At 36.4% G+C, this 24,633-nt stretch overlaps 1 pseudogene; it reads right to left on the bottom strand.

Annotated features, from left to right (window-relative positions):
• The window catches only part of LOC131064893 (SUMO-activating enzyme subunit 1B-1-like), a 55,877-nt pseudogene extending 39,482 nt beyond the window's left edge, over positions 1–16,395 (bottom strand).
• Between the last annotated feature and the right edge of the window lie 8,238 nt (positions 16,396–24,633).

Raw genomic sequence — 24,633 nt, 5'->3', positions numbered from 1 at the left:
AAAAAATGATTTGCCCCTTCCCCAAAGGCCTATATATTGTTTAAACAAATTGCAATTAGCCCAAAATGTATTATTCCTCCATGTCCCCACATGAGTCTTCTATGGGCCCTTCAAAAAGTAAACCTAAGGTCTATACAGCTAGGAAATGACATTCGACCCAAGTGGTGAAAATTATTATGCCTTCTTCATAGCTAGAACCCTCATATTCTACCATGTAATGTCCCCACTTTAAAATAGGATTTAATAATATATAATAATAATAAAATTAAAATATAAAAGATAAAAAATAACATTTAAATTATGTTAATGTTGATCAGATTTGGTTGTGGTAGAATTTTATTTGTTCTCTATCACTGATTATCAACTTGTTGATGTTCTCTCCTTGGTTGAATGTATTTGCCAACTTACAAACAAGGCTGCTGCTACTGAGGTGTGCATATGTTATTTTATTTTTTCAACTTGTGACCTGATATATATATTGATCTCTATGACTTGCACTTTCAATTTTTGTACTTGCCAAATGAATCGATATTCTACTCAAATATATATATTGAATTAGGAGGCATGTCTTCAAAGAGACATGCTGTAGTACCCCTCCTCGATCAGCCTCTTTTGTATGTTTTGAGTTACTTCAGTGACTATTTTGTGGAGATTTTTGTATTTTGATTCGGATATTATGCGATGTTATTTCATGCTTTGTCTAGATTTATGGTGTATGTTTTATGCAGTATTTCAGTGCTTATGAGTAATGCTATTTTTATGGATCATTATCATGGACTAACACTTTTCCCTTCTATTGCGATGCGTTATCTATATGTTGCGTGTTTGCAAGTGTATTGGGATGCGAGGGGATGATTTTCCTTCACTCACTCCGGTGAGACAGGGAACGTCACGATTCTCCTTCATCGGTGTGCGTGCCATGTCTGTATTTATATATATTGGTCTATATGCACGTGTGGTTCTTTGGTGCAGGACATTGCAGGTACTAGTACCGGGTAGATACGAGGTATTGACTCCACCTGGTTTCGCAGGTCTGAGTATGCCTTATATATCCGATGGGAGTGGAGGAGATAGTTGTTGTACCCTAGCTTGACCACAACTACACTCGTGTGAGTGTTGTCCGTCGGTTGTGTTTCCCCGTCTGGCTGTTATGCATGTCATGGTGCCTTGGTTTGGTCATTTGAGAGTTGTCATTTGATCTATCTTGGTTTTGAGTGTTTCCGTTTATTTAAATGGTTATTTCATTTAAATGGATGATGCTACCTTGCGTTGGCATAATCATTTAATTAATATGCTATGTGATTATTGTTTTATTTAAATTGATGAATTGCTAGATTAAATGGTTAAATGGCTTAATTTATTGTGTAAAGTTGCATTGATATTTTTGTGAAATAAATAAATTACCTAGCCATTTAAAAAGGTTAAATGCTTATGTTGAAGGAAGTATTTATGGAAAAAGAAATAAATGAAAGCTTCCCTTTTTATTTTTCCATTTGGCTTTTTTAATTTAATCATTGGAAAGAATTATTATTTTTGGGAAAGAAATAGATCTGATTGCCTTTTAGTTTTGAAATATTTAAATTTGATTGGATGAAAAACTTTAACCTAGAAGCTTGGGGTAAAAGATATTTTTGGGGCATCCATTCTGGGCATCCACGACAGGGGAAGAAGAGAATTTTGGGAGAGAAAATTCTGGAAAAACTTCCTGAAGGAGCTGGAAATTCGACCTGGCTGCAAGACTGGAGTTTCTTCATCCCTTTTATTTGCTAATTGCTTCAAGGTTGGAGGTTCCCTTCTTATTTTGAATTTGTTTTTGAAATTTTCAGTTTGCTTCCTGTGTATGGAAATTTATGTATTCTGCCTGTAGATTCTTTTTGGAATGTCGAAATGGAAGAAAGATTGCCTGATATAGTTGATTGTGTGATGCTATAAGCATATAGTTGCATTCAAGAAAGGAATTTGTTCATTTCTTCTTTGTTGTGTGTTATTTGTTCATAGCAAACAATTTCTTGATTTACCTCTTCTTGGAAAGAAAGAATTCTAGATTGGGCTTGTTGGGTGCATCCTTGTTTCTATTCTGTCATGATTTGGCTAGCTATTCTTTCCAGTGTGTCTATTTCACCATTTACCTTGCTGGTAAACTCTTCCTTGAAATTTTGGAAATTGGCACTGTATGTGTGTGCCTGTGAAATAATTCTGGAAATGGAATGTTCGAAGTGGTAAGTGTTATTGGTTGGAAGTGGTAGGTGTTACCGGTTGGAAGTGGTAAGTGTGGAAGTGGTAAGTGTTACCGGTTGGTAGTGGTAGTATTACCGGTTGGTAGCGGCAGTGTTACCAGTGGTAGCAGCACGACTGGTTAGTGGTGTCTGTTGCCCCGGCAGCAGCACAACCGCGGGTTGGTTTGACCCCTACTTGGTTTTGAGCCCTCACGGGTCTCCAAACCGGTTTGTGTTAAGAACTTAAATTTTATTAATGAAATGTTTAAAGTGGTATTGCGTGATATAATGTGATTTTCATGTGATTTTTATTATGTGGTCTATAAATTTATCAATGAAAATTAAGGCATGAATTAGAGATTCAAATGAGTAGATTTGGAAATTGATTAGATGTGACTACTGGAAAGAAGTGTTTTATTTAATTTTCAATCAATGATGTTGCAAGTGTTTATGATGTTGATATTTTCAAAGATTGTCTGAGTGCGGATTTGATGTATTTAGCTGTCCTTGCAAGTGTTTATTGTGATATTTTGGTGTGTGGTTCAGTCATCCTGTGGTGGTGTAATTGGTACCTTGACCAAGTGATATATGTTGGCTCCGTTGTCTTAACCATGTAGTGTCTTTGCCTTATGATTAGCCAAGAGTCAGTATGTCCTTGTTTAACCACCTGTTTTTGATAGTGGTGTTATAGCTGTTTGCTTCGCCATAGGGTCCTCAAGGAGTGACCATGCTTGTGTAGTGTCCTTTGAGAGAGTGGCTTTCGCTTGGGGGTTGCACCCAAAGTGGTAGGTATTACGATCCAACGAAAGTCAGATAATAACTGGTAATCTAATGAATTGATTAGGTGGGTAGTATCATAACATTAATAAAGATAATTGTACCTCGTGCATAGGTGAGTGCTAGTACAGGGCTCATAATGTTGCGAGAAGGCCTGGAATGGCAAACCAACCACCTTGTCTTCACGAAAGGCTGGTAGGGTCCGCATGAGACTTAGTTGGAGCCGGACAGTCGGGAGAGGTTACCAGGAGAGTGAGCCGGGACCTATGGAGGCTGTACTAGGGTAACCATCTTAAGCTATGCGATGACACTCTCTCATTTGGTTCACTTGTGTTTTGTGATGTCAATTCACTTATGTTTGTGAAGTTGAGTCACCTGGATTCTTGTGGAATCTTATTGTGCTGTCATGGAGTCGTATTGTTTTGTCGACCATGTCATGCTTATGCTTGTTTGAGGGTCCTCAGCTATCTCCTAGCACGGTGGGGTGATTCCGTTTGGGAATTACATGGTCGGGTGGTAGTGCCACTTCCCATCGGATGTTCGGATTTGTGCCTTCATGCGAGGATTGGCTTCGTAGGTGTTCCTGTGGTTCGTGACTCATGCTTCATCTCATGTTTTGCAGATTATTGGTATTTGTAGACCTATGTGGTCATTGTATCATTGTAATATTGATCTTATGTAACCTTGTAATTGGATGAGATCTATCCTTTATGTTTATTGAGAAGCTATGTATTGGAAGAGCAATGTAATCCTATGTTTGGATGTTTTTATCAGTTTCCTTGATGATGTTAGTAAATGCTTATTGAAGTGGGAATTATGTTGTATCCTTTCAATCTTTCTATGATGAATCTTTATTTGCTTATGGATTCTTGTGTTCATTGAGTTAATGATGCATATGTGGATTTATGATGTTGTGAAATTTATTCTTGAAGTTAATTCTTCGTTGGTAACCCTTAAGGAAATCCTGGTGTAAGTCTTCCGCTTGTGTTATCATGCATGTTGTGAAAATGCACTTATGATGTTTATACTTAAAAAAAAAAATTGTTTCATCCTTGTTGTGGGTTTTCCTTCGGGGTTCCTGGCGGGGCATTACACATGCCTCCTGGAGACATGCCTCCACGTGAATCTAATTCACATGGAGACACGCCTCTTTGAAGAGGCATGCTCCTCTCAAAGTGAATGGCTGTGTTAAAGCAAACATGTGTTATTTCATATTGATTCACATAACGATTCGATTCACAAACAATATAGAGTTTAATCAATTCCTTAATCGATATTATAATTCTCTTGATAAGTCTAATCGATATCATTACACGATATGTATATTAATTTGCAATAACAGAATTTAGAACAAGATCGATTATGTTAATCGATTCTCACCAATCAATTCACATAAATCGATTCATTTAATTGATCCTTATTAATCGATCTGCCTTAGATGATTCATTATATTAATCGATTTAGTATGATAATCAATTCACTTTAATCGATTCACAGAATTTGCAATGTAAGAATAAATGATTTTCTTAATCAGTTTATATGATCAAAGATTGCTACATGATTGATTTATATGTTTGATTTATTAATCATTCTCTATACTCAGCATGATTAATAATAGTACATAATAATATTTCTAAGTTATATATATATGCACACACACACACACACACACATATATATATAAATATAATGGTATTTCCTAATTATTAATCATGCTAACTATAATCAGCAATATATAAATCAATCATGTATATGATCCCGTTGATCATTCCGACTGAAGCTACAAATCATTAACACTCCCTCTTAGCTAGGGAGGATGATCAGAAGGCATACATAGTAGTACCACACAAGGTGTGGTAGAGATATCATCTCATGATATCAGGAGCAATGGTCCACAAATGTCAACACTTATGACATTCACCAATGTCTCATAATATCCATTATGGTATGTGCACTAGCATCAACCATATGATGCTTACCATAAGGATATAATTTCATGGCATATTTACGAATATTAAACCATTTTAATATCCACCATGACATATCTCAACCACTAGAGATAGGATCTATCATGACGTGTACACAGATATCAACCATATGATATCAAGCATGATAGATTAGAAAAATTATTGTTAAGTCGTCACTTTACAATACTACCAAAATACAAGTGATTATCATTTAGGAGTCGTCACTTCTAAATGATGCACACAGGGACCTACAATGTCATAAAAGTGTTTATATTAAACATCTTTTAGAATATATTAGTACAATAATAAAGTTGAGACTCGTTCTCAGAGTTTTTCATTTTAATCATACCAAGTTTACCCTCGGAAGTGTTCTACCTTCGTTTTGACGAGAGATTTGGTGAATATGTCTACTGATTGATCTTTTGTGCCAATATACCTTAACTAGAATGCCTTTCTCTCCACAACGTCTCTAACATAGTGATAAGGCATTTCAATATGTTTGTTCCATGATGAGATACAAGTTAGGAGACTGCATCACACTTGGTGAATCTCAAGCTTATCATGTATTCATCTTTTCAAGAATATTACAGGGGACTCTATCCCATGAATCATAGAGACTTCTGACTGTTGCAGTTTCTTGATCACTAGAGAAACTATCTTGTCATGATCTTCTCCCTCTGAACCAAGATCCTTGGAAATCAATTTAAGTTGATCCTCTAACTGCTCCCTCTGAAGCTCAAGTTCATGTATCAACTTCTTGACCTCTTGGATTGTCAGACTCCCTCTGAATCTGATCTCAATCTTCAACTTAGTCAAGCATCAAGATCTTTCTCACTTGGATGTACTCTCTTATGCTTCTTGATTCGTCAAGATTTACTATCCCAATGTTAACCCATGAATGATTCAGGAATGTTATTCAAGGGTATAAGATACCAATCTCTTATTGTCAAACATTTCATCCTTCTGGCAACTTCCACTACTAGACTTAATTTCCTTGTTTGCTCTATAGGAGATGTGGACAAGAATGTTTTCGAGTCTTTCACATTTGCAGTGTGTAATGATCCTTCTCATCCCTCATTTTAATGAATTTTGGGCAGATTGTGACAAACTATCATGTCCACAGTTGCATCAAGCTTCCAGGTTGCTCCGGCTAGACTTCCTCCTCAATTTTAGAAATGCAGTCTTTACATCCATTTTATGGATTTTCCATCCCTTTGATGCAGCAATAGTAATTTTGGCTCTGACAGAAGTGTATTTTGTATTTCTCAATATTTTCATCTATAGCATGTTTGATTTTAAATAGCTACTTGGAAGATTGCCACTGATTTATCTTTAGGCCTAGATACAATGTCTCGGACATCATTTTAAGGATAGATTTATATTCTTCTATCATGGCTTCTTTCCAGGCTTGATGTTGGAATGCTTCCTCAACATTTGAAGGTTCTGAATTTAAGATTTAACTAATTAGTACAACATAGCTGGAGAATCTGTTATGTCTTTTACTTTCCCTGAAGGTTCCTTTTGGAGCTGCATAATATATTACTACTCGTGACTCGGCTCGACTCGCCAAGCCCTTGAGAAAAAAAACTCAGCAAAAACTCGGAAAACTCGGCAAAAAACTCGGCAACGTAAAAACACGCTTAATTTTAATAAAAAATGCATTTTTTTCCAAAATTTAATGAGAAGATGCATCCAATGAGTCAATAAATGATAACACAAAAGAAACAAGCTGATTCTAGATATATTTAAATGCAAAGTGTCTACAAAATCGCATCCTCATGAGGAATGCTGATGGCTGGAGACAAAATAGTAAATAGTTTTTTTAAAACCAAAAGTAAATACATCATTACAAATTACAATTACAACTTCCTCTTCCCAGCTCTAGCTAAAACTATTTACTATTCCTCTTCCTCTTCCCAGTGGAGATCTTCCTAGTTCTGAGGGTGAGAAAAAGAGGGGTAGAGAGATAGGTCTAGATCTTGGTGGAGATCTACAAACGCGTAATATTTGAAATTTCATCATTCATACTGATAGTTTCAAACTTTCAACTCTAAAATGTATAATACCAAGATTTCTTCAATGCTAATTATGTTGTTATATGGAGCCTAATCAGGCTTGGAGGTTAAATTTTCCCTACTTCCATCAGCGCAGTTTCCCCCTATATTTTTCGACGGGGGTTTGGGGGCAGTGCCCCCAAGTTGGGGTCAAGGGGCATTGCCCCTTGCGGGTGTTATAAAGTATAAGAAAGGAAAAAGACATATTGAAATGCCACTTATACTTAAATGTTATACTTCATGTGTATATTCTGATGAAGAGAATGAAACTGACCTGAAAAAACAAAAAATGATAATTTTTTGACATGTTTGGGCCTCTTTTTTTAGTCTAGCCGAGTTTTTTATACTCAGCATGATTAATAATAGTACATAATAATATTTCTGATTTATATATAAATTTGCATATATATATATATAATGGTATTTCCTAATTATTAATCATGTTGACTATAATCAGCAATATATAAATCAATCATGTATATGATCCCATTGATCATTCCGACTGAAGCTACAAATCATTAACAAATTAAAATATAAATTAAATAAAATTAAAATTTAATATTAAGTTATGAATGGTCAAGAGACATAAAATGAAAAGATGTGACTCCCTCAAACATGAGATATAAAAGGGAGAAGAGAACCTAATTTGAAAGGGGGATAATTTGAAAATCAGAAGTGCAGATCTGATTTAAATAAGAAGTGCAGATCTGATTGTGATAGGTTGTGTCCCTTTCAAAGGGAAGAAATAATGAAGAGTTGCACTCTTTCAAAGAGTGCTAATGGTAATCAAAAGCATCCAGTGACATCACCATTGATCAGATCAGATCAGAACTGTTATTAAGTTACAGGCAGTAACATCCTTGTTCTTGGCGTTAACATTAATCCATCAATACGATAGAGATACAAAAGGATCAAATGTTATCAAGGAGGAGAACATAATACAAAAACTATACTCGGGTCAGAAACATAGGCTTCCGCAGTAACAAGGCATTGCGTATTCTATGTACAATGAAGTATGGCTTGGATATTCAACAAGAGCTTGGACATCCTTCAATCAACTGCTTTATCCCATAACCTTGCACCAAACATGATAAAATTATGCAAACCATTCACTCACAAAGGTAAACATGAGTTCCACCTCCAACTGTCATGCCCCTGAATTAACAATCTTAATCAGCAAACCAATCATAGGCAATGAAATTGTCTTGCACAGTAAGCCATCACAATTTCATGGAATCGAACCAACACATATCGGGCTTGCAATCACCTAAACCATATCAGGTTTGCTTAATATTAAAAAGTGCAACGATCTTCACAAATTATTAACTAATTCACATGTATTAAGTGAATTGGTTCAATAAGATTAAATGTGGATTATGAAAGGGCGGCAGTTAAGATATAAAAGTGCCTCTTCACAAATGACATAACCGAAGGGAAAAGGCATGATCCTCCAGCATGGAAGAAGGTGTATAAGAAACCATTTTAGCACCCAAGAGAAGACATTGAAGGTTTCAGATCTAGCATTCCTTAAGATATTAATACTCAGGCAGTCTGTCTACAGTTGATATGAATTTTCTGTGCAAACATAATAAGTGCTGTAACAATATTTATATCTCTATTTCTGCATATATATGATCACAATGAATAGGAGAACTGTTATATAAGACACCCTATATGATCATAATGAATAGGGGAACTGTTATATAAGACGCCCTATATGATCATAATGAATAGGGGAGCTGTTGCATAAGACACCCTACATGATCATGCTTGAATAGTTAATCAAGCCACCCTATCAACCCTGCATAATAGCACACGGTGATGAGGTTGTCTCAATCATAGGATTATGTCTCTATCCCTAATTCTGTTACATGCATCTCTTTATGCTTTACTCAGTCATTTCTATACATTGTCGTTTATATGGTTACTTCTTTATGTAATTTGTAGTATTTTTCTGACCTTGTTTTTGCAGGTTGACTTCAGCAATGGCTAAGGTACTTTCCTAAATCCTTAACCTAAGAACTGAAAACTGTAATTAAGGTATTTTAAGGCACTTTATAAATAGGGGACATTACATACCAATTCCCAACTCCATTTGAATAAGAGCAAAACCATTGGCAAGGTTGGCTCTAGAAACTCTAGCAACACTAATACCTCTCCTAATAATATCAAAGAAACCCATACTTTCCACCCCAAGCCCCACCTCTTCCATGTCCCTTGATTAAGCCAACATCTCTCCAATTGACCATTTCACTTTTGACAAGGTTGGCTTTGAAACCTCTAGCAACACTCATACCTATCCTAATAGCATCAAGTAGACTCATACTTTCCACCCCAAGGTTAAACCAAAAAAGGGTAGGTCACCCCAAGCCCCACCTCTTCCATGTCTCTTGATAAAGCCGACATCTCTCCAGTGGACCATTTCACTTCTAACACGCCTAAAAAAGTGGACCTCAAGTCTTTTCCTATGGAACATTCTAAACCCCTAACTCAAATAGAAGAACCTTTAAAAGGAAATTGCCAAGCCTATTCATTCTATCATGGAGGCAAAATTTGGGAAATTACAAAAGAACCTCCAACTACACAATAATGTTCTAAGATGGATGCTCACTCAACAACTCACAGCAAAGAAAAAAATACAGTATATAGAAATGAAAGTGTACAAATGCAATAGAGACTAGAAAAGTGACGAGGAGGGCAAAAGAATTTCTGAAGAGGTTGAAAAGTTTGCTACTAAGTTCAACAAATGGGAGAATCTCAAACAAAGCATGGATGAATTAGAGAACAAGTCAAAAGAAATAAGAAATAAACTTAATTAAGTGGTAGCATTCTGCAGAGAAATAGTTTGAAATTCGGCCACTAGCATTTACGTCTTGCAATCCAAATTTCAAAGTGGAAAGTCCAACCAAAAGAACCAAGGCTAAGATCATGGAGTGGAAAGCCAATGTTTGAAGGACAAACCTGATGATAATGGAAAGGTTCCTGAGGAGGTCTCCTTCATTGAGAAACTTGATTTCATAGCACTAAATGGCAAGCAGAAAATTGATTTAATATCACTAAATGGCAAACAGCTCATGGTCTGCCAAAATTGGTGGACCTCTAGCCTCTTTATCTTATGATGTTTTTTATTAGTAGCTTTGGGCTGTCTCTCTACATGCTTTGTATTTCTCTTGAGTCCTTTGTTTTAGACTATGTTGTTTATGTGTGTTCTTGGATTTTAGCCTCGCTCCTTGTGAGGCTTGAACTATTTGCCTTTATGGCCATTTTGTTATCTGGGATCTATACTCTTTAATATCATTTTTTACCAGTATCAAAAACATGGGCACTAGGCTATGGTGTAATGTCCCCTACTTGTTATAGGCCTGTTAGCACTGATTTTCCTATTTTAATTCATTTATAACTTTAATTAAAATGATTAATGAGGAGACAAATACTATCTAATGTCTTTAATTAAAATTCTTTTTAATGAATATATGAAACAACTTACGATCTTAACTCTATCATACGAATTATAACTGTTATTTCTGAATACTAAAATCAGTGTATAAAGATTGTGACTTAACTTGTATTGGAAGAATGTAGCTTTAGGAGAAAAACCTACACCCAAGAAAGCAAATACCTACAATATATTCAAGCAAATAGAGTTGTGTAGTTAGAACATGATAGGGGTTGCACGGGTCCGTTGTCTACCAAGCCCAAAGAATGGTTGCTTCTAACCTCCTTGCTAGACTTAGCGGCCTATGTGGCTTGCCCTTGAAGTCCATTACCCATACAAGTCTTACCTTGTGGGCTTGGCATAGAGGGTACAATCTGGCTTCTTGACTCCAAGGGTCCTTATGACCACTTGTGAGCACCTCATTGCCACTGGATTGTACCTCTATCCATCACTCAAAAGATGCAGAAACCACCTACATTACCTTGTGGGTTTGGCATAGAGGGTGCAATCTGGCTCCTTGAGTCCAAGGGCCCTTATGACCGCTTGTGAGTCCCTCATTGCCACTGGATTACACCTCTCTCCATCCCTCACAAGATGCACAAACAAAACTTATTCATTATGTATGAAATGAAAGTGCATTAATAAACCAGTCACTATATCATCAACAATTACTGTCTGATATGATTCATATTTCAGACTTGTTTCCTTATGGCTAATTCATATTCCAGTGGATTAACAGAGATAACATTCAATAGAATTTAAATTTAAATTATTATGTCTTCATTCAGATATGCACAGTAAAGTAACAGCATATTGCTTAGTACATATCTATTTCTAACATCTGAACATACCTTAGTTCTTATGCAATAATGGCAGGGTGGGAAAAGTAAATTCTCACAGTTGCGAGTATGCTAAATAGGCTCTTCCAACTGAGCCTATGCTGTCGTCGTATTTCTTCACTTCTTGGATTCGTTTCTGCCTTCTGTTCTTTTCTTCTTTTTATGTCTTCAGCGATTCCCACTTTCCTTATTTTCTCCTCGACTATATCCTTGTGTTTCTTCAGTGCTGACTGAATGTTGCCTTATTTAATTCATTGTCCCTTATGTTGCTCTTAAAATATTATTGTTGCTTCTCATTGCTTACTGCCCTTAGAATTTATCTCTTCTTATGTCTGTTGTTCCCTCCTAGGATATTTTATTCCATTCATTTATATCTCTCAATGTGAGCGAGAGGTCACACCTCTTCATCATGTATGCCCTTTGGCAAGAGGCACACCCTTTCACCATTAGCACCCTTTGAAAGAGTGCAACTCTTCACTATTTCTGCCCTTTGAAAGGGACGCAAGCTTTCATAATCAGATCTGCACTTCTTATTTAAATCAGATCTGCACTTCTGATTCCCAAATTATCCCCCCTCTCAAATGAGGTTTTCTTCTCCCTTTTATATCTCATTGCTGACGGAGTTACAACGTTTCCTTCCATGTCTTTTGACCTTTCATTAACTTAATTAAATTGTAATTATATTTAATTATATTCTTTTATATTTTTAATTTAAATTTTATTTTTGTTCTTTTATATTTCAATTTTATTATTATTATTTATTATTAAATTATATTTCAAAGTTGGGACATTACATATGGACATGTCATTTCTATCAACCACAACTTCTTGCTTATCCATCTAGTTTAGGGGCAGCAAAGCCTAAGGGGAAACATAGAATGCTTAGTACTAGTTATGTTGCAAACGCGGTGGAATGTTACTCAATGTGTATTTAATAAGGATGAAGTGAATGATGCCATTGGCAAATTCTTCTTTGCCAATGGCATTCCCTTCCAAGTGACTTGCTCTCCTTATTATAAGGACATTGTGGCAAAGATAATAAGAGTAGGGATCTTCAAATGTGCTACTAGGGGAGGTAAAGTTGAGGACAACAATCTTGGTTAAGAACTAGTCCAAGACAAAGGTTTTAATGAAAAAAACGAGTCCTACCTAGATCTATAGTGGATGCAACTTAGTGATGGATGGGTGGACAAACATTAGGCATTGTCCACTCATCATCGTCATGATCACATGTATAGTGGGCCTTTACTTCCTTGGAGTTGTTGATTGATCAAGTAACACAACCATGTATTTTATCAATTCCAAATCCATAGTGATACTACTGAGGAGATTGAACCAAAATGAATCAAGTACTAACATCAAACCTATGAGTAAAGAATTGCAAGGAAGAAGATCGAGGCAGCTTACAAAAAATATTTGGACTTCTTATACGCATGCCATGAATAGTGTACTCAAGGGCATGAGCAAAATTGGTTGGATCAAACAAGTCATTTATGATGCTTGAGATCTGCAAATATTTAAATGTAATCACTACACTTCACATACAATATTCAAGACCTTCTCCAAGAAGAAACATTTGAAACCTATAAAGACTAGATATGTGTCATATTTCATTCTCTTGGAAAGAATGCTTGAGGTAAATGAAGCATTGAAACTACTGGTCATGACAATAAGTGGAATCAATGGCCTAATTCTGAATCAACGCAAGGGAAGAGAATGAAGAAAGTGACAAAGAGTAGCATTTTTTGGCCAAATGCAAAATACATTCTCTATTATTACTTTAGTCTTCACAATCATCAAATATGGAGATGCTAGTGCATTGACAATATACTTGGCCAAATTGAAGCTGCAACACAAGAGAAAGGCCCCACATTTCAATTCTCTCATTCAAATATTCAACCAATCATTTAATAGAGGTGGAAGAAGCTCAACACTCTCTTGGATGCAGTTGCCTATGCATTGAACCCAAAGTGGTATATGGAAAGGCTTGGTACAAATGCCTACCTATAAGGACAATGTTGAGATGAAGGCGGGATTTATTAAGGCCATTTAGAAGATGTACAATATTGATGATGCCACCACCATTTGTAAAAAGAAAACAAAATTTCCTGCCCTTAGTGAATATCCAAAAGAGATGAAGATAGTTAGAAAAAACATGGTAGAAGAGGACCCAATTCTATGGTGGACCATGCATAGGCCTCATGCTTTAGTAACCACACTAGCCATTCGTTTATTGTCCTAGGTTTCTAGTTCTTGCAGTGCTTACAGGAACTAATCTACTTATAACTTCATCCACTCTCTTAAGAGGAACAAGGTTACCCACTAATAGAGCAAAGAATCTTGTAGTTGTACATAGTACCATGCATCTCATTAACTAGAATACGCCTACATATAAGGAGAGTCCAACAACTCGATGAGATGTAAAGCATGAGGAGCCAACCCAAGTTGATGATGATGCGGCACAAACAAGGTTGGTAATGGCTTGGACAAGCTTAACCTTGAAGAGTTCAACAATTCAAATAATGAGTTTGGCAAGGACTTTGGGGATGTTTGGAGGCACTAGGCCATTGGCCAATTGCATTTGAATTTTGAATTCAAATATCATTTTGAATATAATATTGTGATATTACATATTTTGTATTTTCGTTGTTCAATGCAATGTGTTTAGTATTATAAAAAATCCTTTGTTATTTTATTATACATTTTTTTATAATTAATTTTTCAACTACTTAATATATTTGCAACATCTCCCCAAATCTAGGCCCATAGTCCCCCATTCTTGAGTCTCGTACCCCCATCCCAAGACTCCATGGAACTAGGGAATAATTCATTACAACCATTACTTGAATTGTTAACAAAAGTATAGAATTAGATAGAATAGCAGTAGTTTTTAATGGATAGGTAATTATTGCATGAGACAATTGAGTGCCTTGAGGACTTCTAACAATCAAAATGAATAAATGTTAACTCAAAATGGAATTGATGAGAGCTATTTATGTCTCATTTTATGCCATACTTTATGCCTTTTCATACACCTTCATAATCATTTCCACATTCCATTTTCATAACATTTTATCATTTACGTTGCATATGATTAATTATATATGTGTGATCTTTAATATAGTTTTGAGAAAAATATATGGAAATTAATTATTGGTTGTGTTTACTAATAAGCATTGTAATTTCAAGCCATGAAAAATACAACTTAGAGCATGCAGATTTCCTGTCACATTTTATGAAGGAACTTCCTATCATAGGCAATTTGTGTTTTCTATTGCAGTTTTCTCACCCCATGGTTGACATAAAGCTGTGTGGTGGCATCGATTACCTATTTAGTGCCTGAACATTGTTTTATCCAATGGCGCCCTTCCTTTGGTTCTTCCTTCATGGCACTTACCTTTACTTCAGCCACTTCAGCGCATAGACATGTGTTCTACCTGTTTCACAGTTGGGAAACTCGTGATTCATGGGGCTAGTTGTTGATGAAAAATAACTAGAAATAAATATATGTTTATTGTAGACAAAACCAGAATTATGTCCTTTTCCTATTTCTTACATGTTGTTGTAACAAAGTTGTTTGTAATACATGGCCAGAAAGATATGTCTTGCATAGACCATTGGTTTATTGGCTGCAAGCCAAAACAAATTATATTTTTATACCTTGTTGTTATGAGCTACGCATATAAGTAGCCTAATATGGATTGGTGGGGAGCAGATTTTTGTACGCAGATTACCGTGCGTAGATTATGGTATACAAACATTGTAATAGATTTTGATAAATAAAACAATGTTTCTTTTAAGCACAACAGCGTAGAAAGATTTTGTTCCATCCCCGTGCGAACCATGGAGTAAGGGCCCCCTCTGCGGTGAAGCATGGTGACATTTATTTATTTTTGTTCTATTTCTATTAATGTGTTTATGGTACGTTTTTAAATTAATATTTTCAATCAGAGTGTTTGAAGCAGATTTTGGAATGTTTGATTTCGGTATTATTAATTTGGCATTCTTTTATTTCTACTAATAAACTGTTGTTTTCATTGTTAATATTGCGGATTATTGTTATCACTATCGTTGTTGATTGTTGCTGCCATAGATTATTGTCATACTGTCGCCAAGAAGTGACAATTCAAGTCGCAAGAGTTATTTCGATTTGTTATAGGTTTGTTTGCATTACCACTTCACTTTCATCCCCACTTCACTTTCATCCCTTTGTGGCATAAAACTCCAACACCTTTCGCAAGTTTATATCCTCGATTGACAGGTAGACCAAGCTGAATCTAGTGATTAATGCATCTTTACCCCGGTGTTATCCTATCAGGAATCAACCCCAAAGCATTGTACCCGTCTCCAAGAAAAGTGAACATGCTGTAAATTTTGTATTACAATGAACAGAACCATTTATACGAAAAATTCTAAGCTATTCAATCTATAATATTAAAATGTGTCGTTAAGTTCTTTCCCTTGTTTTCAGGAATTTTGCCAACACATGTGAAACCTACTGTATGATTTCTACTATCATACTAACAAATAGAAATAATAATATGTAATATTAAAATGTGTCGTAAACTTCTTTCCCACTTGTTTTCAGGAATTTTGCCAACAAATGTGAAACTTACTGTAACATTTCTACTATCAAACTAACAAATAGAAATAATGATACGAAATGCATTTGGAAAGAGGGCAATATTGGGAAAGGAAATACCAAAGTTTTAAGATGAAAAGACTATTCCATTGCAAAACTCATGTCTAGCTGCCATAGTTCAGGAAGGCTGTAGTACCTTCTTTGTGCATATACTCCCCAAACGCGGATTTGACGATCATAAACAGCAGTTTCCTGGTCAGTCAACACCTCACCGTCCATTTTGCAAACAATTACCTGCATAAAAGCACCAAAAAATCGTCCTTAGAAGCAAAAGAAATATCCATCAGAAACATGCATTAAGGGGCATAACTTGCAGCAGCTTATCATGAGAGAAGATGAGAGTTAAAAACCGGAAAAAAGGAAAGATCTTCTGGTGGGAAGGAAATGAATATCTGAGTCAGCTTATTCAACTACAATATAATCAAAATTTGTAAAGGCGACACATTAACATATTCTACATTTAAATCTTTCATAGACCCAAAGAGGGCACTGGCTATGGGGGCGCAAATTTGCACCGCCCCAATCTTAACGCTGGTCACATCTCCCGGTACCAATCTGTCACATCCGCCCACAACCTACACAAACTTAAATAATTTATTTTGATATTTTCTTATTATATTTTTATTTTTTAAATTACATTGAGTAAAATAATAAATATAATAAATTAATATTTAAAATTATATTTAAAACTTTTTAATAATAACTTATATGTTTAAATTTTAAATTTTAAATTTTTTTAATAAAAATTATATATATGCCTACTCTCACAATATATAGATATACAATTAACATCTATAATTTGATTAGCAGTTTCTGTTATATATAGAGGTATGCATTCAAGACATAATCCAAAACTTATATATACCCTTCTAGATATATAAATATGGGTATATACATAAAGTATAGAGTTATATGTATATGTATAAACCATGAATATTATACATAGATATATACATCTATCTATACATATGTATATATATTTTTTGATATATAGTATCAGATGATATATAAGATTTTATGACTAGTACTATGCAACGATATATAGGAATAGGCATTTGTATATAGACATGCATTCATATATATCATTTCAACTAAAATATATATACATGTATGTATAGGTATTAATATTTACATATACATTGCATATTAAAAGGAATAAAATATTATTTATCCCTTCAAAGTTCGCCTTATCTTCTTCTCTAAGCCTTCTAGGCTCAGTATAGCCTTTTTTAGCTTAAGCTTTGGTTGTTTAGAGGGATTTGCCTTTCTTTTTCGGATGTCCTTCGTCAGCAACTCCTCCTCAATTAGTACTAATGTGACGGTAGTCTAGTAATGATGATGTGACACTCCTTCTATGATTGAAGGCATAAGTACCCATTGCTTGTATGCTTTAAGGCAACGGTAATTATTTCTTAGATACTTGAGATCGCTCCATTTGCATCCCGACCCTCCGATATCGATCATTTTTTTGCATTATGCTTTCCTCTACAACTAGATGAGTTGTTTTTCACGAAGCATTAATACTCCTGCTATATTTAGATTGTTTGGTCGAGGTCCTAGTTTATCTTCCATTTAGCTCAGATGGATACTCCGCTAAGACTTCTAGGGCTCAAACGACAGATGGCCTTTGTAGGGGAAATCAAAGAGGAGAGATTGAAGGGCATTCTGGTTCACCGGAATCCCCTGGTTATCGGTGCTATTATGAAAACCTTGCGGAGGGATTATATCTTAAATGAGGACTGGACCAAAGCTAATCCAGACATCGCAGTGATGTTCTTAGCAATTGCTATGCATCTTGAGAAAGACAGAAATGTAATGGTGAAGCTTTGCAAAAAGGTCTTCAAAAAGGAAATGTTGGGCAATTTGGAGAGGGTGGTGGTCAACATTGATGAAGAACTTTCTGCTCCAAAGCCTCGGGATTATGATATCCTTACCAGGATGAATAAACTGGTGCCACGATTCCCCATTCTGGCTATAGAGGATCTCCAGGCCTTTGAAGTTTATAGCCCTATCAGGACCAGGAATTTTTCCTTCCTTTTATGGCTCTTGCAGGTTAAAAAGCCCCCACGCGACAAATGGTTTATTAATTACCTCGAAGTTGAGAACATCACAATGATCCTAAACGATATGCCAATTCCTCCCTCTCCTGCCTCCCCCTCTTCAGTAAAACCAGAGTGCTCGGGAACCAGGGGCCCTCATAAGCAGGGAAGGAAAGGATGAGGCTTCTACCGAAGGAGGGGCCTTCTATCGTTTCTGGTTCCTTTTTGTCTATCAGATCTGCGGGCATGGAAATGTTGGACCATTAATGAGGGGTTTGTCTCGGGTTTTCCCTTTCGTCACCTTTTTAACTCTCAAGAATTTTGTCTTGCTTTCATTCTATCTCAGACTTATGTTTTAAAGACTTATGGGTGCTTAATCTATATACTCTCTGGACTTAGTTATGATTTTCTCTATCTAGCTCACTGATTTCTGCTTATGGGTTTGGTTGTTTTATTTGTCATCTTAGCCTCTATTCCACTCTCCTAATTTATATATATGCTTTGCTCTCTGCTTTATATATATTAAATACTTATATATGTGTGTGTGTGTGTGTGTGTGTGTGTGTGTGTGTGTGTGTGTGTATGATCATCTTCTGGTAATAGCACTTCTATTGGCAGGATTTTATAAGCAAAGAGGTTTGTGTCTTTTGAAAGGAAGGTTTTCCAAATTAAGATGGATGACTGCTTTAATTTAGATCCGTGATGGTTGGTAGGTTTCTCTTTGTTTAAATCCTTTTTAGTGTTTTATATGGGCGGGTTGTCTTGAAACAAATGTCTGACTAGTCTTCTCAATAGAATTGTCTCTGATTGCATATCCTTCAATATTGGATGTGAAGATAGTGCTCTCAACTCTTAAGCTATTTAGCGGATGATTTGGTATAGGTTGGGCATTATGGATAGGGATATATTTTTTGGCTAACATTTTTTGTAGTATTATGTTGTATGGTAGGAATGAGGGTTTTTGCAGGTATTATCTCTGTTGGTTAACGGATTGGATTTCTCAAAATTTACAAATAAATACTCCTGTTGCCCTAATAGAAAACCAATGATAACCAGCAGTTGGGTAAATAATTATTGTTTTTACCCTCTGCATTAAGGTACAGCTCCCTATATGATATTCAATGAATTTTGAATAATATATATTTTTTATGTGATTCACTTTTAATCAGAAAGTAAACAAAAGGCTTCAACATTCACTAGTCAACACAATATGAATGCTTAATGATGGATAATGAAATTCATAACAAGACATTTGATCTCAAATGGAAATTAACTCACAGGATGATAAAAATAATATTTGAACTCTGATTGATACTCGCTCATGTCTCACAAGACAAGGGGAATCAGAAAATTCAAAAGCTTTCAACTAGTTTCATTTACCAAATTGATTCGCAAACTTCAAATGAAAAATCAGAGAAGAGAAACTGATACACGAACACATAATCATTCCAACAGAAATTTTACGCATTCAAAACACACAGGTTTCTCAAGCTGTATCATATATTTCATTCCACTCAAAGATGGGTATTCCACTGAAATTACAAGTGAGATCAGTCTGTTCCTCCCAATTTTTACACAAAAATTCTATATCGCGCAAAAACATCCTTACTAATATATATAGCCGCCAGGCTTAATTGTCTTTTTTAAAACAAAACAAAATACGAAATTCAAGAGATAGTCGTTTATAACTGAAATTAACTAAACGACTACAAGTCGTAAATAGAGCCATAACGAAAAGAACAAAAAACGACCTAAATTGTCTCTAGGGTGTGCGTGGTGCCACGTATATTTCGCCACTCCATATGAGCCGTGGAGAAGTTATGAACAACTTGGTAATGTGGGAGCCCAATGTGCAGGATGCGTTGCTTCCAAACTTCTTTATCCATACCCACTTGCGTGACTTTAGTTTTATGCACTTCTAAGTGATCCGAACAGACAACCAACATGGATTCAATGCGAGCTACTCTGGTGAAGTCATCTCGGGTGAAAGATTTTGATTCTTTAATAGAGTTTATTTTCCCTTTGAAACTCTGCACCATATCTACTACCTGCTCAATAGTCTGTCCGTCTTCTTTCAGAAGTTGTACATCGATGCACTTCAAGTCTTTCTGCATCACGGCAATGAGTTCTTTCAATTCTTTTAACAACTTAATGGACTCTTCGTGACCTTGTTTTATGATTGAATTTCTCCATTCAATGTTTTCCTTGGCCACATGCAGTACCTTGTCATCCAAATCATTTACTACCTTTTTTGGAAGGAAGTTCATGACACCATACTTCTGTACATCTTTCATTTGAACCAGAACTGCAGCCCATTTTTTCCTTTCCTTTTCCCACACCGACACCTCTGTTTCAAGCTCTTGAGTTGCGGTCACAGCATCCTCGTACACCCTGACCAGATTAGCAATATACTCTGTTCCCTGCTGAATTATGAACTCAATCCACTCCTCGAAGGTTTCTACCAGCGCATGATTTCTCTGAACCTTATCCAACAAATTCTGGTTCATGGGAGATTTAGGATCAAAATTCTGAGGAACCTGTGACAGGGGCTGCGGGCTGGGATGATGAATGGCATTAATGTACTCCGCCATCTGCTTCACGGTCTGTTTCAACTCCCGTTTGTCTTTCTCATCCTTCCATGTTCTGGACAACATTCGTTTAGCAGAGGACTCTAGGTGTTTTGCATCAACAACCCTTGAAGCACTTCCTAAATCAAGCTTTTCAACAACAAAATCTTGGTCAGTTGCATTCTCTAGATCTTTGTCTGAAATCGGCCTAGCCACTTCAGCTACCCAATGCCATAGCCCGAGGCATTTACTCACCATATCCTCCATGGGTACACTAATAGGGACTACGTTGTGTTTCTTACTTATTGATGCTCCCAACCACCTTGAGACGTTTGAGGATATCTTTGCTAGCAGTGTTTGATATTCAGATGAATCCATGGTAGCCAAAGTAGTTACTTGATTGGGGCTTTCCCTGGGCTGCTCCTTTTCTTTACCTGCATCTTGAGCTGCAGGGATGTTTGCTTCCGGTTCACCCATAATCACTTGCGCCTCCTCAGTATCAAGAACTACGATAGTTTCTTTTCCTGTAATGTTTGGACCTTTCCTTTTACTTCTGGAATGGGTGACTCGAACCATTGAGGGGCCAAACAGTGGTTCTTTAAGTCTTCTGGTTTGAACCTTCTCACCTTGAGTACCAGTGACACCTGTCTTCAACATCAAACTGTGAAACCCTCGGAAGAACTAAGCTAAATTACCTTTTGTGTCTCGACTCTTCGCCAACGGCAACAATAATTACCTTACCTAAGACGCCCCATATTTAAAGACAGAAAAGACTGAAATGAACCAACACACGCTTCGGCCCAGCTCATTCATCCGTGTAAAGTCACTTGTGATTTGATATAATTCTGACATGCTTATTAATTAGAAATCAACTCCACATAGTCGACATGCCTTCTCATGATTGTTTCCATAATTACAATTTGAAAACACGAAAACCAAGGAAATTATGTTTTGATTGTGCCGCCTTTTCTTCCAAGACACCATCGGGCTGATTTGAAAACACCGCTTTGAACCTTGAACTCATTTTTAAAGAAGTTCATTGGTTCAAAGTTCAATGACAACAAGTCACATTTGCGAACAAGTAAAAAGAGACAAAAGGAACGTTCAATAACACGGGAATGAACCTTGAACCTTGAACCATTTCAAAATAAAAGTTCAATGGTTCAAGTTCGAAGCGACCACAAGACTAGTACTAAAGAGACAGCCGCAAAACACAAAACAAAAGACCGATTGAACCTTGAACCTTGAACCGAAAAGGTTCAAAGTTCAAGTTCAACGACTATGCTAATGACGACGTAAAACTTTATGGATCGCATTTCGCTTGAACTCGAATTGTGAACTTTATTAAAGGTTCAATGAATGAGTACGAAACTCGTTTGATGAAGACTTAAGTCCTATGAAAATAATTACCCCTTTTTTTGATAGGCTATAAACAAAAAATAAAAAGGGGGCAACAATTGGCTCTGACTGGGGAACAGGACTATGAAGGACTAGGAAGGAACTTAGGATCTCTGGTTTCACACTAAAACAAGGACGAGGATGCAAAATAGGGACGGCTTGACACAACAAAACCAACACAACAAAACTGACACAACAAAACTAAGCTATGTATAGAAAATGCGAGGAACACTCGCTTACAATTTGTAGAGCTTGAGATCCTGTCCATTATAAGACAAGGGAAGAACAGTACCATCCATATATGCGAGCTTGAAAGAATTCAGTCCCTTCACCTGATGAATTAGAAACGGACCTTTCCACAAGGACTCAAATTTTCCATGTGCTCCTCTTGGCTCCCTTCTTTTGTCCCAGAGTAGAACTTGATCTCCCTGCATAAATTTCCTCGGCCTGGCTTTATGGTCAAAAATCTGTTTAACCCGCTGCTGATGTTCTGTAATGTGGTCAACCAACTTTTCCCTTTCCTCTTCTATTCTAGCCAGATGCATAATCCTCCTTTCCAGTGCATTTTGAAAATGCGAATCTTCAATAACTGTCTGTAACTTAGAAGCTGCCAATTCAAGAGGAAGTGAGAGCTGAGCCCCAACACCATACACTAGTTCAAAAGGTGACATACCAATTGCTCATTTTGGTGATGTCTTGTCTGCCCACAGGGCCTCATATAGCCTTTTATGCCAATCCTTAGCATTTTCGCTGACCAACTTCTTCATGATATTTATCAGATTTTTGTTACTGGATTCTGCCTGACCATTACCTTGTGGATAATAGTCAGAGGAATGCGCCAAGGAAATACCGTGATCATAACAAAACATGGATATTTCTGTAGAAGAAAAACTTGCAGCATTGTTAGTCACTATCTTCAATGGTACCCCAAAACGAACCAGAATATTTTCCTTTAAAAACTCACATATTACTTTTGAGGTCGTTCTCCTAATAGGCACTGCTTCTACCCAATTAGTAAAGTAATCTATAGCCGTGAGAATATGTGTATGTCTAGCGCTGGAAGAAGGTGTCAGTGGACCAATGAAATCTAGTCCCCATTGCTTGAAAGGTTCTTCCACAACTACTGGCCTGAGAGGTAAAGCGGCTAGTTGTGGTTTCCCTGTAAAGAATTTACATTTATCACACTTTGCGACCCAAACATAAGCATCTTTAAACATACCAGGCCAATAATAGCAATTTCTTAATATTTTGTATGCGGTGACTGTAGAGGAGAAATGACTTCCACAAGCATCATCATGAAATGACTTCAACAAGGACTCACGCTGTGCTTTATCCACACACCTCAAGAAGGTTCCATTCAATCCTTTCTTATATAATATGTCACCAAAAATAACATATTTAGCCGCTTTTAATTTCAGGTTTCTCTTTTCTCTGGGGGACAAATGGGTAGGACATTCTCCATATGTCAGGAAAAAGGCTACATCAGTGAACCATTCATCCTGCAGGCTAACAAAAAGAGCTAAAGGCAAACTTTCTTCTTCTTCTTTATTTTCTGCCATTAGGCGACACAATCCCTGTCCATGAACTAACTTCGTTGGCCTGATATCCAAGTCAAATTCTTGAACCTTTGAAACCCAAGTTGCTCTATTATTCATTCCCACCTCTTGCTGAGTCAAGATACTTTTAACAACAAAATTAGGCACAAAAACAATTGAATGAGAATGCAATATGTAATACCTAAAATGTTTAACAGCTTTAACAACTGCGAAAGCCTGCTTCTCGTTCAATGAATAGTTTAATTCATGCTTTTTAAGCGGAATGCTCATAAACGCAATAGGAAACTCTTCACCAAGTTCATTCTTCTGCAGGAGAATACCGAACATTGTGTGTTCTGAAGCATTACAGTAAATGATAAAACTTTTCTTGAAGTTAGGATTAATTAATGTTGGAGCATGAGCGATGGCCTTTTTAACTTCTTCAAAAGCTTTCCTTGCATCCTCTTTCCATTTAAAGATCTGTTTCTCACTCATCATTCCTACAATATGCTTAGTGATTTCAGCGAAATCTGGCACAAATCTCCTAAGAAAGCTCACCTGACCAAAGAATGATTTGACACCACTCCTGTCTGACGGCAAACTTAACTGTTGAATAGCTTTAACACGATCAGGATTGATCTTAATACCATCTTGCGAAACTATATGTCCTAAAATCTTTCCTTCAGTAACACAAAAAACTGATTTCTTTGGGTTAAGGGAAATACCATGATCTCGGCACCTTTGCAACACAGTTTCTAAATCCTTGAAATGATCTTCCCTTTTCTTGGAGAAAACTGTCAAATCATCTAAATACACAACAATGATTTTACCAATCAGATGACCAAAAGAAAGGTTCATTGCCCTTTGGAAAGTAGCTCCAACGTTTATTAGACCGAAAGGCATGTGGTTATAGGCAAAAGTTCCCCATGGTGTTGTAAAGGCGGTTTTGTGTTGATCTTCTTTTGCCACGCTTACCTGATTATATCCAAAGAAACCATCAAGCATCGACATCATTTCAGATCCGGCAACAACTTGGAGAATGTGATCCATTGTAGGTAAAGGATAATTATTTTTTAAGCGAGCTTGATTCAGATTTCGGAAATCAACACAAATTCTTATCTCTCTATTTTTCTTGTGAACCGGAACAATGTTAGCCACCCATG

Source organism: Cryptomeria japonica, chromosome 5, assembly GCF_030272615.1.
Source record: "Cryptomeria japonica chromosome 5, Sugi_1.0, whole genome shotgun sequence".
Classification (NCBI taxonomy): domain Eukaryota; kingdom Viridiplantae; phylum Streptophyta; class Pinopsida; order Cupressales; family Cupressaceae; genus Cryptomeria; species Cryptomeria japonica.
Note: the sequence above shows the minus strand (reverse complement) of the source record. Positions and strands in the feature narration are given on the sequence as shown.